The sequence below is a fragment of the Canis lupus genome, chromosome 12, assembly GCF_011100685.1.
Source record: "Canis lupus familiaris isolate Mischka breed German Shepherd chromosome 12, alternate assembly UU_Cfam_GSD_1.0, whole genome shotgun sequence".
Lineage (NCBI taxonomy): Eukaryota > Metazoa > Chordata > Mammalia > Carnivora > Canidae > Canis > Canis lupus.
The window spans coordinates 10729472-10745795 of NC_049233.1; the positions used below are offsets into that span (position 1 = coordinate 10729472).

Consider the following 16324-nt stretch of genomic DNA (forward strand, 5'->3'; position numbering starts at 1 on the left):
CAACACTAAAGATACGATAAGGTTTAGATCAATTGATGGGCTCTTTATCTGTGCCAAGCAATGAGATGTTAGGAGTATTTGGACAAGAACCAAAACCCTATAGAGCTTTCCAATGGAACAGTTCTAGCAGAAACAATACAGAGCTTGATGGCTCTGTTATCTGGTTAGAGTATTTTAAGATACAAAATAAACCCAGATCTGAAAAATATAAGGTTGTATCAAATTATAAAACAATACCCTAATTAGATGTTGTGGTTAAGAGAGCAGGTTTATTTTATTTTATTAAGATTTTATTTATTTATTCATGAGAGGCAGAGACACAGGCAGAGGGAGAAGCAGGTTCCACTCAGGGAGCCTGATGTGGGACTCGATCCCGGGTCTCCAGGATCACGCCCTGGGCCAAAGGCAGGCGCTAAACCGCTGAGCCACCCAGGGATCCCAAGAGAGCAGGTTTAGACATCAGGTTGGCTGGATCAGAATCTCAGTAGGACCCAATTCCTAGCCTGGGTTCAGTTTCCTCACCTATATCATACAGCTGCTGGGGAGTTATAATGTGGAAAGTGCTCAGAAGAGTCAATGGCATCATCTATTATTTTTCTAGTATTACCTTGTGTAAAAAATAAAGCACATATGTCAAAAGACTGAAGGCCTCTCATTTTAAGCTAATCCATTTCCAAGTTCAGAATTTAAAACATAATAAAAAGAAGCAAAATCCTAACTTTCATGATAACAGTCAGGATGGCGGTTAATCTGGTGTTGGGTGTAAGGGAGGATCACACAGGGAACTTTTACACTTAGAGGATGGTTATCCTGGCTTTTGTTTCACTTATCTTTAAAATGTACATATGTTTAGGGGGACCTAGCTGGCTCAGTTGATAGTTGATAGAGCATGTGACACTTGATCTCAGGGTTGTGAGTCTGAGCCCCACAATGAGTGTAGAGATTACTTAAAAATAAAATCTTAAAAAATAAAATAAAGTGTACATGTTTTAAAATATATTTCACAGGAAAAAAAATTAGAAAAAAATAAAAGTTAAACTATTTCCAAAGTATAATGAGAAAGCACTGTTTAACCGGAGAAGAGGGGAAGAGGAAAAAAAGCAAAAAATGAAATCAATGCTCTATCATTTAAAGTGTTCTATGTTACGTTAGATTATGTATGCAGCAGCTTAGCTCAGTTATGGAAATATTTCTATTGAACTCCATTCAATCCTACAAGACGGTTTTCTTTGTGGGCTACTTCTAAAAAAGTTGTCATTGACTCACTGGGGGCACCTCTTTATAATCATGAAACCTGGAGGTTGTAAGGAATCTCAGAGAACTTCCCTTACAACATATTCACTTTCCACATAAGGGAACATTAGACCCCTGAGCTCCCAAGCAACAGGCTTTCCCTCATTCTGCTCCCAGCTGTTACTGCTAGCCACCAAGGTGACACAAAGGAAGGGGCAGAGCCCATTCTTTCAATTGCTCTGAAATAGTGACTAGAGAAAAAGGTGAATTTATACCAACCATCAGGTATCTGTTTAAGACTTAATATGCACCCCCCACCCAGATGCTAGCACCAACAGAGGAGCCCGGTACCTCAGTCAGAGAAGGCATTCCATAAATACATGTGTAAGTAAATTTGGTCAAAAGTACAATGTAGGGGGTCTGCCCCCAAAGATTTTAGACAGAAATGAAAATCACCAAAGAATTCTATGCCAAGATATAATGAATCTGGCAGTGTGCTGTGGGCAAATGTACCACATACAGAATATAGGAGGGAATGGGGAAATAAGACAAAGATTTATGTCCCAGGGTGCCACAGGCAGTTGGTTAAGCATCTGCCTCTGGCTAGAGTCATGATCTAGAGGTCCTGGGATCAAGCCCCACACTGGACTCCCTACACAGCAAGGAGTCTGCTTCTCCTTCTCCCTCTGTCCCTCATCCCTGCTCATGCTGTCTCTCTTACTCTGCTCTCTCACCCAAATAAATAAATAAAAATCTTAAAAAAAAATTTATGTCCCATGGGTAAAATGGAGGAAGAGGTCTTAGAGGAGAAGCACTGAGAACTGAGTTTTGCAAAGTTGGTAAGAAAGCACCCTAGGATTTCTCCAAAGAAACCTGATGATATTTTTACAACACCTGCTTCCCTTTTCCACATTACTTTCAAATTTTAACAGGCATCCTGATTTGTTTTAAATTATTTCACCCAGGGCAGCCCCGGTGGCTCAGTGGTTTAGCGCTGCCTTCAGCCCGGGGTGTGATCCTGGAGTCCCAGGATCAAGTCCTGCATCGGGCTCCCTGCATGGAGCCTGCTTCTCCCTCTGCCTGTGTCTCTGCCTCTGTGTGTGTGTGTGTGTGTGTGTGTGTGTGTGTGTGTGTGTGTCTCATGAATAAATAAATAAAATCTTAAAAAAAACATTACTTCACCTGCTATAATTATATTCAGGAAAGCATTGCCACCTTTCTCCTCTAAGAACTTTTGGAACCCACTGAGAATGGAATAATAGGAAGAAAAAAAAAACCTTTTAAATGCTTACTATAAATTCTTCAAAACAGAAACATCTTTAAGTGGTAAAATGCACATTTTCTCAAGTGTGAAGTTCAACAACAACAAAAAAAAAAACTGGACCCTAAAAATTAACAGAAAGAAAAAAAATCTCCTACACTCATGACTGCAAACTTAAAGCATACACAGGATATTTGGGTATATAAGCAATGGATAAAGGGCTTCTATTTCCAGTTACTTTAGTGGGACAATATAGAACCATAGTGGTAAGGAAAAGACAACTGGAGTACAGACTCAGTTCTAGTCTAGATAGATGAGAAAACATAAATAGACCACTTCTGCACTCTGGGTCTCTTTCCACATCCATAAAAGAACATTTAAGTTACTTAGTGATCTACAGTTCTGTTATTCTATCTGTAAAGTTCCTGATTTTTTTTTTTGAAGATTTTATTCATCCGTTCGACAAAGAGAGAGAGAGAGTGCACACAAGAAGGGGAGCCACAGGCAGAGGGAGAGGGAGAAGCAGGCTCCCCATTGAGCAAGGAGTAGGAAGTGGGGCTTGATTCCAGGAACCTGGAACCATGACCTAAGCCAAAGGCAGAAGATTAACTAACTGAGCCACCCAGGTACTCTACTCGTATCTGTGAAGTTCCCAAAGCCACTCAGACGTCATTCTTCTATAGCAAAGTACATGTTAGGCATTAATCCTGAGGATAGCAAACCACAAAATAAACTTTGTTATCCAGAAATCTGCACTGTAGCAAAATCTTGCAATTGCCACAAGCCATTCACCTATTAAGTCTTGTACTGAACCAGGGCACTAGAGAATAAATTTAGATTTTCAGTGAAACATGATGCACTGAACATTTACATTTGCCTCTCTGCTCTCTCTATAATTCCATTGAAACAGGAATAAAAACAAGATCTACAAGGACAAAGAATAGGAGAGGAAAAAACTACAACAAAGTTTGTGGAAGCTGGAAACAGACTGTATTTTTTATTTAGAGCATAAGAGCACGTTAAGGGGAACCCCGGATCAAATTGAATTGTGCTAGAATACACCAGTGAAGCACAGAATACCTCTGAATGTGGGGATAGCAGGCAGGGATGAAAAAGGAGTACAGAATGAAAGTTCTGCCCCAAGATTTCAACCCTGACTCCAAGCAACCATTGGTCAGGGGATGAGAAGCCTACTTTGCAAACTAGAGAGACCCTGGACTCAAACACAACTAGGGGCATGCCTAGTAGTCTAAAATTTAAAAAAATGGGGATTATGGGAAAGTTGATATCCTAAAAGGCTGATAGCCCCTGCTCTTTCCCCACTCAGACTCCCAAATGTTGCAACCAGGGGTGTAAACTAATGATGGGAGCATTCTCTCTAGGGAAGAACTTGGCCAACAGAAAAATACTTATAAATATCGGCTGCTAGAAGTGAGCTCTTAATTACCTTATAATGAATAATACCACCAGCCAACTTTTAGAAGCCTTCACTCCAGCAAATCCAGCTTTCAGCTTCTCAAGTGGTTCATTATAAAACATGAGTAAGACAGCCAAGGCTATACATTTAAGGAAATCCCCTAAATGAAAAACCAAAAGAAATGATCAAGTAAAGGTATTTTAAGGAAACAGATGGTACTGGAGGCTGAAGAAAAAAATGTAATTACAATTAACATACTCAGAAAAGAAATTTTCCACCCATGAAACAAAAATATACTATTAAAAAGCAACATTCAGAGGGGCACCTGGCTGGCTCAATTGGTGGAGTGTGCGACTCTTAATCTTGGAGTCATGAATTTGTGCCCCCACACTGGGCGAAGAGATTGCAAAAAAATAAAATCCTTTTTTAAAGATTTTTATTGGGACACCTCGGTGGTTCAGTGGGTAAGCTCTGCCTTCGGCTCAGGGCATGATCCTGGAGTCCCAGGATCGAGTCCCACATCGGGCTCCCCACATGGAGCCTGCTTCTCTCTCTCTGCCTGTGTCTCTCTGCCTTTCTCTCTCTGTGCCTCTCATGAGTAAATAAATAAAATCTTTTTTAAAAATTAAAAAAATAAAGATTTTTATTTATTTATTTGAGAGAGAGAGAAAAAAAAAATGCACGCATAGAGGAGGAAGGAGAAGGACAGGCAGACTGCACTGAGCACAGAGCCCAACATGGGGCTTGATCTCAGAACTCTGAGATCATGACTCGACCTGAAATCAAGAGTCAGACGCTCAACCGACTGCGCCACCCCAGGCACCCCTAAAATCTAAAATCTTAAAAAAAAAAAAAAGCAACATTTAAAAAAAACTGGAAATTGAAAGTATGATAGCAGAAACACAGAACTAATTGGAAGAGTCTGAAGATGAAGTTCAAGACATACTCCAGAAAGAGACAAAAAAATGGAAATAGAAAAGATGGCGGTAAAGTAAAGGACCCATCACCATACATTCCATACCAAAGAGAGTTCAGGAGGGAAAGGAAAGGAAAACTGAGGGCAAGGGAGAGACGGGGGAGGTTGGTTAGAATTTAAGAATTCAACAAAATCTCTCAGAACTGAAAAATCTACATTTGTAAATTGAATAGGGCCCCAGTGTGCCCTGCTCAACACAAGGCTCACAATGAGGCAGATTATCATAAAATTTCAGAACATCAGAGGCATCCTAAACCACCTCGAACCAAGGAGGGGAAAGAAAAAAAAAAAAAAAAAGAGAATATCATCAGACTTTTCATTAGCAACAACAGAAGCTAAAAATCAATAAAGCAATTCCTGCTAAACTCAGAAAATTATTCTATATTCTATTCCCAGATAAACTATGAACCAAGTATGAGAGAAAAGGAAGATACTTTCATACATGCAGATTCTCAAATTTACATCCTATGCAGCTTGCTCTTAGGAACCTTAGGGAAGAATTGCTTAAAAATAAACACTGAAGAGGGAAGACAAAGGGTCCCAACATAGGGAGATGAAGGAAATATCTATGTTATACAGTAAGATAGATCCAAGAATGAGAGCTGTGCAGGTCTAGAGAACAAGTTATACAGACTTTTAAAAAGAGCAGCATAAGCCCTACTGCCTACAAGTGTGGCATTAAATACCAAAAGAAACAGCTGGAAGAATAGAAAATGGAGGTCCCTGTAGAGGCCAAATGTTGGGGGAAGGAAAAGCAGGTAGGGTACTTTTTATTTAGCATTGATAAATGTTAAATTTTAAAAGATTCTTGAAAAGGTTAAAAAGAATGTTTTAAAATCACATCTAAAATCATGGTTTTCCAAGCAAGATTTCTGAAGGAAAAAGAAAATAATAAAAAATGTACTTTTCAAGGCAGTGTAAAATCAAATTATTTGGAAAAAACACACTACACCTTTGCATAGAGTATGGCTTTGTTTGAAAACAAGAGCAGGAAATAATATTTTGCTGATACTTAACTCAAAAGTCATAACCAGAAAAAAAAAAGGAAAAATTTAAATATATTACAGTATTATTGGGGAAAGTTCACAGTTTATAGCTATATCAATCATTTCACAAATTAAAATTCCTTTTTCACACAGTCAAGCAGTTTTTTTTTTTAAAGATTTTATTTATTTATTCATGAGAGAGAGAGAGGCAGAGACATAGGCAGAGGGAGAAGCAGGCTCCATGCAGGGAGCCGGAAGTGGGACTCGATCCCGGGACTCCAGGATCACGCCCTGTCCCAAAGGCAGGCACTAAACCGCTGAGCCACCCAGGGATCCCCAGTCAAGCAGATTTTAAACCAAACTCAAAAGAATAACTTGACTGCAACATATTTTGGTAAGAAATGAAAATGCTTAAGACACTACTGTTTCCTCAGAAAAGCACAAATACTGCAGATTTGTCGAAACAAGTCAACATTTTGTTTCAGAGACATTTATCCTTTCTGAAGACAGAAAGAAATAGTAGTGGGATTCACCAGCGAATCTGAAACTGCTGCCCAGCTTTCTCTAAGACTCTAAGAAATGGCATCTCAGCAAATATGCTCTTCTCTAGAAATCCCCAAATACTATAAAAATATATTTTTTTAAGGTTTTATTTATTTATTCATGAGAGACCCAGAAAAAGGCAGAGACAAAGACACAGGGACAATCAGGCTCCTCACAGGGAGCCCAATGCAAAATTTGTTTTTTTTTTTGTTTTTTTTTTGTTTTTTATTATTTATTTATTTATTATAGTCACAGAGAGAGAGAGGGGCAGAGACACAGGCAGAGGGAGAAGCAGGCTCCATGCACCGGGAGCCCGACGTGGGATTCGATCCCGGGTCTCCAGGATCGCGCCCTGGGCCAAAGGCAGGCGCCAAACCGCTGCGCCACCCAGGGATCCCCCAATGCAAAATTTGATCCCGGGACCCCCGGATCAAGTCCTGAGCCAAAGACAGACCCTCAACTGCTGAGCCACCCAGGTGTCCCAGGAGTCTGCGACTCTTGATCTTGGGGTTGAGTTCAAGCTCCACATGATATGTAGAGATTACTTAAATAAATAAAACTTAAAAATAAATATATGTTCATTTCACTCTCTTGGAATCAAGAAGAAAACAAGCTATTGTATAAAGTATCATTTTCTTCCTTTTTTTGAAGTTCGAGAAAATATATTAATATCCTGCAAAATATAATGCAAAACCAAAAACTCCTCCAGCTTTAAAAAATAATAAAATGCCCAGATCTATTCTTTAAGCAAATTAAATTAGCAAGACAGCAGAAAAAGTCTGCACTGCAAAAGTCTACACTGTAAGAAAAAATTTTATAACAATGTATGCTGACTTATTGTGGTGATCATTTCACATTATATACAAACAGCAAATCATGTTATACACCTGAAATTAACATAGTGTTAGATGTCAATTATACTTCAGTAAAAAGAAAAATTTAATACTATGTTTATTCTTTCATGCTTATTTCACAGAAGGGAAACAGTTAACTAAAATATGAGAAATGGGACGCAACTTGCTAATATCAAGTATTGAGAATATGAAGCCTGTAAGGTGTATACACTCGGCAGCCTGATAGTACTTATGCTACAATGCCACTCCTGAGTCTGTACCCCAAAGAAATTCTCAGACATGCCCATAATGAACACAAACAAGACTGTTATTGGTAGCATTGTTTATGGTAGCCTAGGCACCCATCACTATGGGAATGGACGTACACCGTGGAATAGCATGTTGCAGGTAGAAGCAATTAGTTAAATGTATATCCAAAACCATTCATAGATCTTAATGCCAAGTGAATAAAGTAAAACCAGAGTAAGAGCTATAGCATTGTTTTTCAAAGATTTTAAGTAATCTCTACACCCAACATAGGGCTCAAATTCAGAACCCCTAGATCAAGAGTCACATGCTCCACCAACTGAGCCAGCCAGGTGCCCCAGAGCTATAGCATTTTTACAGGGATAATTCTATAGCCAAATTCTGCAATAGTGTAATGTCATGAACAGTTTTGGAATTAAAGATAAGTATACCAAAAAAATCACTAAACATTTTAGAAAGATACATCTAGAATCAAGGATATACATCGAACACATTAGACAGGGTGCCTGTGGTGTAGGAGAGGAAAATAGGCATGGAAATGGGGGCTGAACAGAAGGCCTTTATACATCAATGCTAGACTGTGTCCAAATCACAGGGTATAAAGTTCAAAATCAAAATAATATTTTTTATTCATGCACATGTTAATTTATTCAATAAAAATTTACTGAAGACTTCTTAATGACAAGTACTGTGCTTAAATATAAACTTTCATTGTTATTTCTACTGAAGGTTTTTTATTTTAAAACCTCAAAAAGGGGCAGCCTTGGTGGCTCAGCGATTTAGTGCTGCCTTCAGCCCAGGGCCTGATCCTGGAGAACCAGGATCGAGTCCCACATCGAGCTCCCTGCGTGGAGCCTGCTTCTCCCTCTGCCTGTGTCTCTGCCTCTCTCTCTGTGTCTCTCATGAATAAATAAATAAAATCTTTAAAAAATAAAATAAAACCTCAAAAAGATACACATTTTACGATACATTTTAACTGGAAGTAGAAAAGAAAAGTAATTACAAAGACTTCATATACTATAAAGCGAGAAATTTATCATTCTTAAAATAGTTTTAGCAATTTTTCCCATCAGGACACCTGGATGGCTCAGGGGTTAAGCATCGACCTTTGTTTGGCTCAGGTTGTGATCCTGGAGTCCTGGGATTGAGTCCCACATCAGGCTCCCCACAAGAAGCCTGCTTCTCCCTCTGCCTATGTCTCTGCCTCTCTCATGAATAAAAAAAATAAAACCTTAAAACACACACACAAATATAAATATACCTTCAAATTCTTTGAATGACGAACTTAAATGAAAGGTTGAAATACAGAATGAACCCTGAACTGAAGTCCTACCAAATTACTTTGTCACATCTCAATCCACAAGTCAAACATCTTTTCTTGCGGGTTGCAGTGGCGAAACAATTTCTTTTTGGAGAAGAAATTTTTTCTACTTTATTTGTTCTATGTAATTTTCCCTAAGATATTTCAACTGCTCAGGAACACTTCTTGCCAGATTTCTGTTTTCTAAAAGAATTCACAAGCAGACTGTTGGCTGCCAACGTAGGTGTTGTAGCTAATATGCTCATTACACTGCACTGCTAACAAAAACTGATGAACACATTCAGTGCAAAGTGACATATCTCTTCCACATCCCATGGGCACAGAAAATGTTTTCCCCCAAAATTACCTGTTCCCCTCATTTTTTAAACAAACCTCAAAAGGTAACTAGTATACAAGACAATATTGGTAAACAAAACCAACAGCAACTTGTAGGCCATCATATGTCCCAAGGTCTAAAAATTACATAACCCCCTTCAGTATTTCAGATTTAGATACTAAGAATTAATACATGAGGCACGCCTAGGTGGCTCAGTGATTGAGTGTCTGTCTGCTTAGGCTGAGGGAGTGATCCCAGGCTCGGGGATCGAGTCCCATATCGGGCTTCCTGATATGGAGTCTACTTTTTCCTCAATGTCTCTGTCTCTCTGTGTCTCTCATGAATAAATAAATAAAGTATTTTTAAAAATAAGAGTTAATAGATGGGAGGTGAAAAATAGAAATGGTTGGTCCAACAATCAGTACTGCTAGAAACACAAAAGCTACATGGTCTGTCAGAGGAGTCAGCAGAATCATCATCATACACAGTAAAAGACAAAATGTTAATTTATCAGGCTTACAAAAGATAATATATTTTCATTTAATAATACTAATAATGGACAATTACTATATGTCAGTTACTGTTCCAAATATCTTATATGCGTTATTTAATTTAGTCCTCACAAGAACCCAATGGTACCCCAGGTACTATTATCATCTCCATTTTCTAGATCATTTTTCACGTCAAATTCAGGCTCTTTATCATTGCCTTTAAAACCTCCACTGAATGGTTTCAATTTTCATTGTATCCCTTTTCTGCCATTCCAGTCCTCATTTATAACTCAAAAACTTGACTGATATATATCATATGAATAAAGCAGTTCTCTTCTCTGGTCAGCTTCCTTCTTCTCCCTTTCTACTACAGAAGATAACCCTGTAGAGATGGTCTCAGTTAACCCATTCCTCACATGCTTATTGACAGTAAACACTGTAGAAGTGTATATAAAGGAAAAAGTGAATACCTCCCCCCAAAAAAGGGAACACATCAATAACACTCCTTATATTTTACAAAAACAGAAATATTTTATACATATTGTTCCGTAACATTTTTTAAAAATACGTAATTTAAAAAATAAAGAAGTATTTTAACAGGGAGGGGTATATGGTTGGCTCAGCTGGAAGAGCACATACGTGACTCTTAATCTTGGAATCATGAGTTTGAGCCCCATGCTGGGCACAGAGATTACTTAAACAAATAAGAGCTGCTAGGTATATTTAAAAACAAATAAGTAAAATAAACTTTAACAGTGGCTATCTTTCTACATCAGCAAAGAGAGATCCACTGCATTTCTAACAGCTTAATGGTGGTTCCACTGTGTGGAAATGTCACGTCATTTTTTTTTCCTGTAACAAACAATGCTACAAAGAAAAACTCTGTACTCCTAGTTTTCATGCAAGTATATGAATATATCCATAGGACAGATTTCTAGGAGTGGAATTGCTGGGTCACAGGGCAAATACATTTTAGATTCCAATAGACACTGCCAAATTTACCTCCAAGAAAATTTACATTCCCATCAACAGTATGTGAGAGTTCCAACTACCTCATATCCTTAGCCTCTACTGGCTACCATCATCTTTCAATCTGATAGGTAAAAAGTGGCAATTATGTTTTATTTCATATTTATTTAAATGATTAGGATTACTGAATTGATAGCTTAAGTTGATTTTGAATTATTATTATTTGTAGGCTAAGCTGAACTGCCCATGGAGGAAAAAAAATTCAAAAAGCATATTAACAGGATAATTGGGGAAACTGGTAGGTAATATTTAACCAATCCAGGATTTTAGCATGGAGTAGACAATGATGCCAATCACAAATGAGTTTGGTCTCTTCCTTAACATACTCACCATTCACTTGAAATACAGTTATGAGTTCTTCAAGCTATGTCATGTATTTTAGAAATGTTCTTTTAAAAGAGTATATTTAATTCCATAGTCATGTATTCACTTTGTCATCTTTACTAACTCGTAACATTCCTCTGTTTGGTGCCTATTTCAGTGATATTTTGCTTTATATGAAATGTTGCTTATTAATCTGACCTTTGACCTCTTTTGGATGGTAAAGCACAAGAATATAATCAGTGTGTGGCCATGAACATCCAATATAATTAAGAAAACTGACATAGGTAGCTATATTAGAACACAGAAAGAGGAGAATAAGAGAAGTAGATGTTAGCAATGACCATCCATAGGGATGTTCTGGGCATTTTAGATTACGAAAAAAATAAACACTATAAAGCCCCCAACGTACTCTATAAATGCTTACATAAATGTGATGTCTTCTGTTCATAAATGCTGATTCACTGTCAAAGGCTAGATGCTTATGATTATAATGCTATTTAGCAATGATGGCTGAAATGAGCTATTCACACATTTTCTTACCTAATTTTCTTTGTGGCCACGTCTATGTAACAATTTTTGTCAAGGAGACTCTAATTAGCTCTAACAGGGACTCTGACCTTATTATCCTAACAAATTAGTATTCATAACTACAAAAATAAGTACTACAAATTATCTAGCATTCTAGAATGGTTTTGGTTCAAAACTGATATATCAGTAAACCCCTCTCTACCATTCCTTTGATTGTCAATTAAAATTTATATTCTTCATAGAACAAACTGACACTTAAGACTTTATCTCGGGACACCTGGGTGGCCCAGCGGTTGAGTGTCTGCCTTTGGCTCAGATCATGATCCTGGACTCCCGGGATCGAGTCCCGCATCGGACTCCCTGCATGGAGCCTGCTTCTCCCTCTGCCTGTGTCTGCCTCTCTCTCTCATTGTCTCTCGTAAATAAATAAATAAATCTTAAGATTAAAAAAAAAAAAAAAAGACTTTATCTCAAAGTCAAAAGCTCTGGCTACTCTAATATGTCCACATGGCCAATCCATGTGAACACATGATAGATACTAAACATCATCCTTCCCATGTCAGAGGCTGGCAGAAGGAGATAGAGCAGGGGGCAGGAAAGAGCAGAATACCAACATGACGAGGTGCTAAAGCCATGCTATAAATTATCTTTTGGTCACTCATGGCTGCATTTTAAAAAAAGCTGATAAAAAGGCAGGACCTATCCATCCTTTGGAGGAATACAAGTATTGTATGAAAGCATCTTCATAACTCACTAACAACAGAGCTGTGCTCCCAACCCTCACATAACTTGCCCAATGAGTGAAGAATTGCTAGGTTATAAAGGCAACAACAAGAAGCTCAATAAGAAGCTCTATATGCTGACAATGGGAGGGAGCAATGAAGACTGGTTCCCTGGGCTCTAAACTCTGACAGACTGCCCTGCTAATCCTTCCCAAATCCCACAATGTTGGGGTGGGGGTGGGGGACAGAACAGAAAACAATCCAAAATTGAATCAAGGACAGTAGCTCTGGATTACAGGAGGTTATAACATTCCTATTTGAATGGGGGTTGGGTGGGCAGCAAGGCTGTCACAGGGCATATACAAAAGCCTGTATGTTTATAAAAACACAATACAAAAATAAATTTTATTCCTGATCCCTTTGATGTGGTAACCAACATCTGCCCCCAATCATTTGCCAGCCCAGGCTGCATGGAAGGCACAGAGTAGCAGGCATTTTCACACAGTGAGGCTGGAAGAGATGCTACTAGAGTGTAAATTACTAATTAGCTCAATAGAAGACAAAGAGAGAAAATACCTGTCACAGAATGCTGTTTACAACTTGACATATAATAAAAACAACCCTGAAAATTTCAGAAGAGTGTCTTACTTTTCAGACTTCTATTAACATGTAAATGGCAAAAGAATAGTATTATAGTGTTTAAAAACTGCCCATGCCTCAGAAACAATAATGCATGACTAGAAAGAATGCTTTCCAAATAATTTATAATTTTCTCATCCTTATGAAAGCTAAGTGTTTTTAATTATTACAATCAGCTTTAACAAGGAGCTATATTTCATAGCTTTGGGGTGGGGGGAAGCCCTCAAGTGCTGTATTTTACATACATCAGAATACAGCTAATAGTCCTTTTACTGAAATTGAACAGGCCTCATTCTGCAGGTCATGCTTTTATGAAATGGACTGGTTACCATTTTAATAAAGATTGAGGATGAGCTGGAAGTTAGTAGCGGGATGGGGTCAATTAAATCTCCTTATATGGTGACAATTAAAGACTCCCAAAATTTAGGTTTATTTTGGGGGAAGGATATTTATATTCATTCCCCTACCATAAGGTAAACCTAATTTGTATTAATTGCAACCTTAGGTTCTTACGGAAGTACATTTTACACTTAGATCACTTCCAGCTCCTTGATGCTATAGAAGGATCTTCAATATCTATATTTCACCTAAATATGTCTCAGTTACAGTGATGAACAGGACTGTGGCTCCTGTTTTCACATAATAATCACCCATATGGGGCACCTGGGTGGCTCAGTCCATTAAGCATCTGCCTTTGGCTCAGGTCATGATTTTGGTATCCTAGAATCAAGCCCCATGTCTGGCTCCTCACTCAGCAAAGAGTCTGCTTGTCTCTCTCCCTCTGTACCTCTCCCTGCTCGTGCTCTCTCTCAAATAAAGAAAAACTTAAAAACTAACAAACAAATCATCACCCATACATCATTACCAGGTATCATATCCTGAAGACTCCCGTGTGTATGAACACACCATGCCAGATGCTAAGAAGGTCCCCAACAGAGGTGTACACCATGACATGGTTTTGCTGATGAGGGAGGGACCTACAAACTTGTCATTCACAGGTAAAAGAATGTTTTTCAGAATCCAGTGAAGAAAAGAAAGCATATGACCCCCAAATCCACTTTCAATCCAATCTTGAGATTTCTTTGCATCACAACATTTTTACAAAAATCAAACATGCCAACTTGCTTATACATTCAAAACACTCTTCCCTTTTCTTTTCAAAATTAGGCCTTCCTATCCACTTGTTTTCAAACTTACTTGAAAAATACTCAAGTAAAAGAAAATGATAAAGCAAATGGGGCAAAATGAAAAACTGGTGAATTTGAATAAGGGTACAGAGAAGTTCTATACCATCTTTGCTACTTTTCCATAAGCTTGAAACATCCTAAGAATATCAAATGTCACACATACACAAGCATTAACAAAAGCTCTCTCTCACAGGGTTGTTGAGAGTTTCAAACATTTCACAAACTTAGTTCATGGTGGGCAATTAGTAAATGCTAATTATTAGGTATTTTAAAAAATGAGTGGATCAACTATAACAAATGAACCACTCTGGTGAGGGAGTGTTGATAACGGGGGAGGCTGGTTGTGCATGTAAGGGGACTATGGGAAATTTCTGCACCTTCCACTCAGTTTTGCTGTGAATCTACGGCTGCTCTAAAAGAAAAAAAATAAGTCTTAATAAAAAAAAAAGAGTAGACCAATTTATTTAACCAAATTAAAGCATCCATAAATATACTTAGTTTATTATTTACACAAACACATAAAGAGAAGACAATAAAAAACCAGGGGGAGTCTCAACAGACTCTCCTTGCTTATGGATTTCTGCACTGAAACTGGAGTTCCATTTTCCTGACAACAATGTTCCTGGACAACAATCTCTCAACTGTAAGCCTATATGGTTTGTAACAAGCCCTTTTTTACATGAAAAAAAATAGGGAGGCAACCATTTATCTGCAATGCATTTAGTCATTTTATTAGTTTGGGGTTGTTTTATTCTATGAATGTAATTCTGTAATGAAAAAAATAGGGGCATGTAAGAACCCTGATATAATCTTTGCATTAGACATAGCCCTTATGGTGTTTGTCCCAGGTTCCTCATCTAGAAAGCAACTGAGGAAAGGTTTATAACAAAACCACAGGGATAATCTAAAGATTGGCAAACAGGACAGGTTAAGGAATAAAATAAACCAGCACTGTTTAATCTGGAGAAGAGCATGGTGATGGATCAGGTCATGACAGTCAAGCAGGAGTAATACCAGAGCACGGACTGCTTGCAAAATGCCAAGGTTCAAATCCTATCCTCACCACTTCCTAGAATTCTACAAGTTTAAAAAGGAGGGCGGGGGGGGGGGGGGGGGTCTGAGTGTATCCTTGAGTGAGGGGAAATCATTTAATCCCAAGGAGGCTTTATTTCAGTAAAGTAAAATGGGAACAGGAGCAGCACCAACCTCTTAGGGTTGCTGCTAGGAGTAAATAAATTCTAATCTGCAAAGCACTTACAACAGTGGCTGGCATAAAAGCATATGGGTGGGGAGCTACTACTATTAAGTTTATGAAGAACTAGGATTTTAATACTATAGTAAGCAAATATTTTTACTCAAAAATGAAGAATGAGGCAACACAAAACACATATAAATACAGCATTACATGTACGGTGGTTAGAGAGAAAGTAGACTGTCCTAATAGAGAAAATAATTACATACCAGAAAAGACTATCTGCAAAGGTTGCCACATTATCTCTGATGATTTTTGAAAACAGGATAAATTTTTATCTACCTGGGATGATTTAAGTGGGATATTGACTGAAGTTGCAGGACAAACTAGAGGTCTTCTCAAGGTCTCTTCCCATCCAAAGAATCTATGATTAACCAGAAAAACATTTAGGTATGTACCAACTACTCGTTCAAATCTGAATATGCAAATTAAGTGTATTGCTTAGCAAATAAGATTATAACCAAAATAAAGTTCAATTGAGTAGAATTCACCTGATGAACAAATGAAAACAAAGCTCACATTTATTGATGAATAAATGGAGTCCTTATTGATGAATAGTATTATTTGAACCAAAAGATTACCTATTTTCAGCTTTAGAAATATCAACTGAGAAATAACCATTCCCAATGAGAATCAGTGATTTAGCACACTATTGCAGCATATAGAAAAGACAGGACCCAAATGGATTCTTTCCTACGGCTGACCTTAGAGTTTATATTTCCTTCTTCATCAACATCACATAAGTCTAAAATTATTTATATAAAGACATCAAGTATAAAACAACTATAATATAAAAATGGGGGATCCCTGGGTGGCGCAGCGGTTTGGCGCCTGCCTTTGGCCCAGGGCGCGATCCTGGAGACCCGGGATCGAATCCCACGTCGGGCTCCCTGCATGGAGCCTGCTTCTCCCTCTGCCTGTGTCTCTGCCTCTCTCTCTCTCTCTGTGTGACTATCATGAATAAATAAATAAAATCTTTAAAAAAAAAAAAAAAAAAAA

General features: G+C 38.0%; 1 protein-coding gene across 4 annotated transcripts in view; it reads right to left on the minus strand.

The window, feature by feature from the left end:
• Positions 1–16324, minus strand: part of USP49 (ubiquitin specific peptidase 49) — an 85771-nt gene that overhangs the window by 66375 nt on the left and 3072 nt on the right. For 3 of the 4 annotated variants that reach the window (XR_005367689.1, XR_005367690.1, XM_038554028.1), the window contains exon 1: positions 15608–15664. The exons of the other annotated variant lie outside the window; for it this stretch is intronic. The gene's annotated coding sequence lies outside the window, so the exon portion shown is untranslated. Of the gene's footprint in view, positions 1–15607; positions 15665–16324 lie in introns of those variants that run through there. 4 annotated transcript variants of the gene reach the window in all.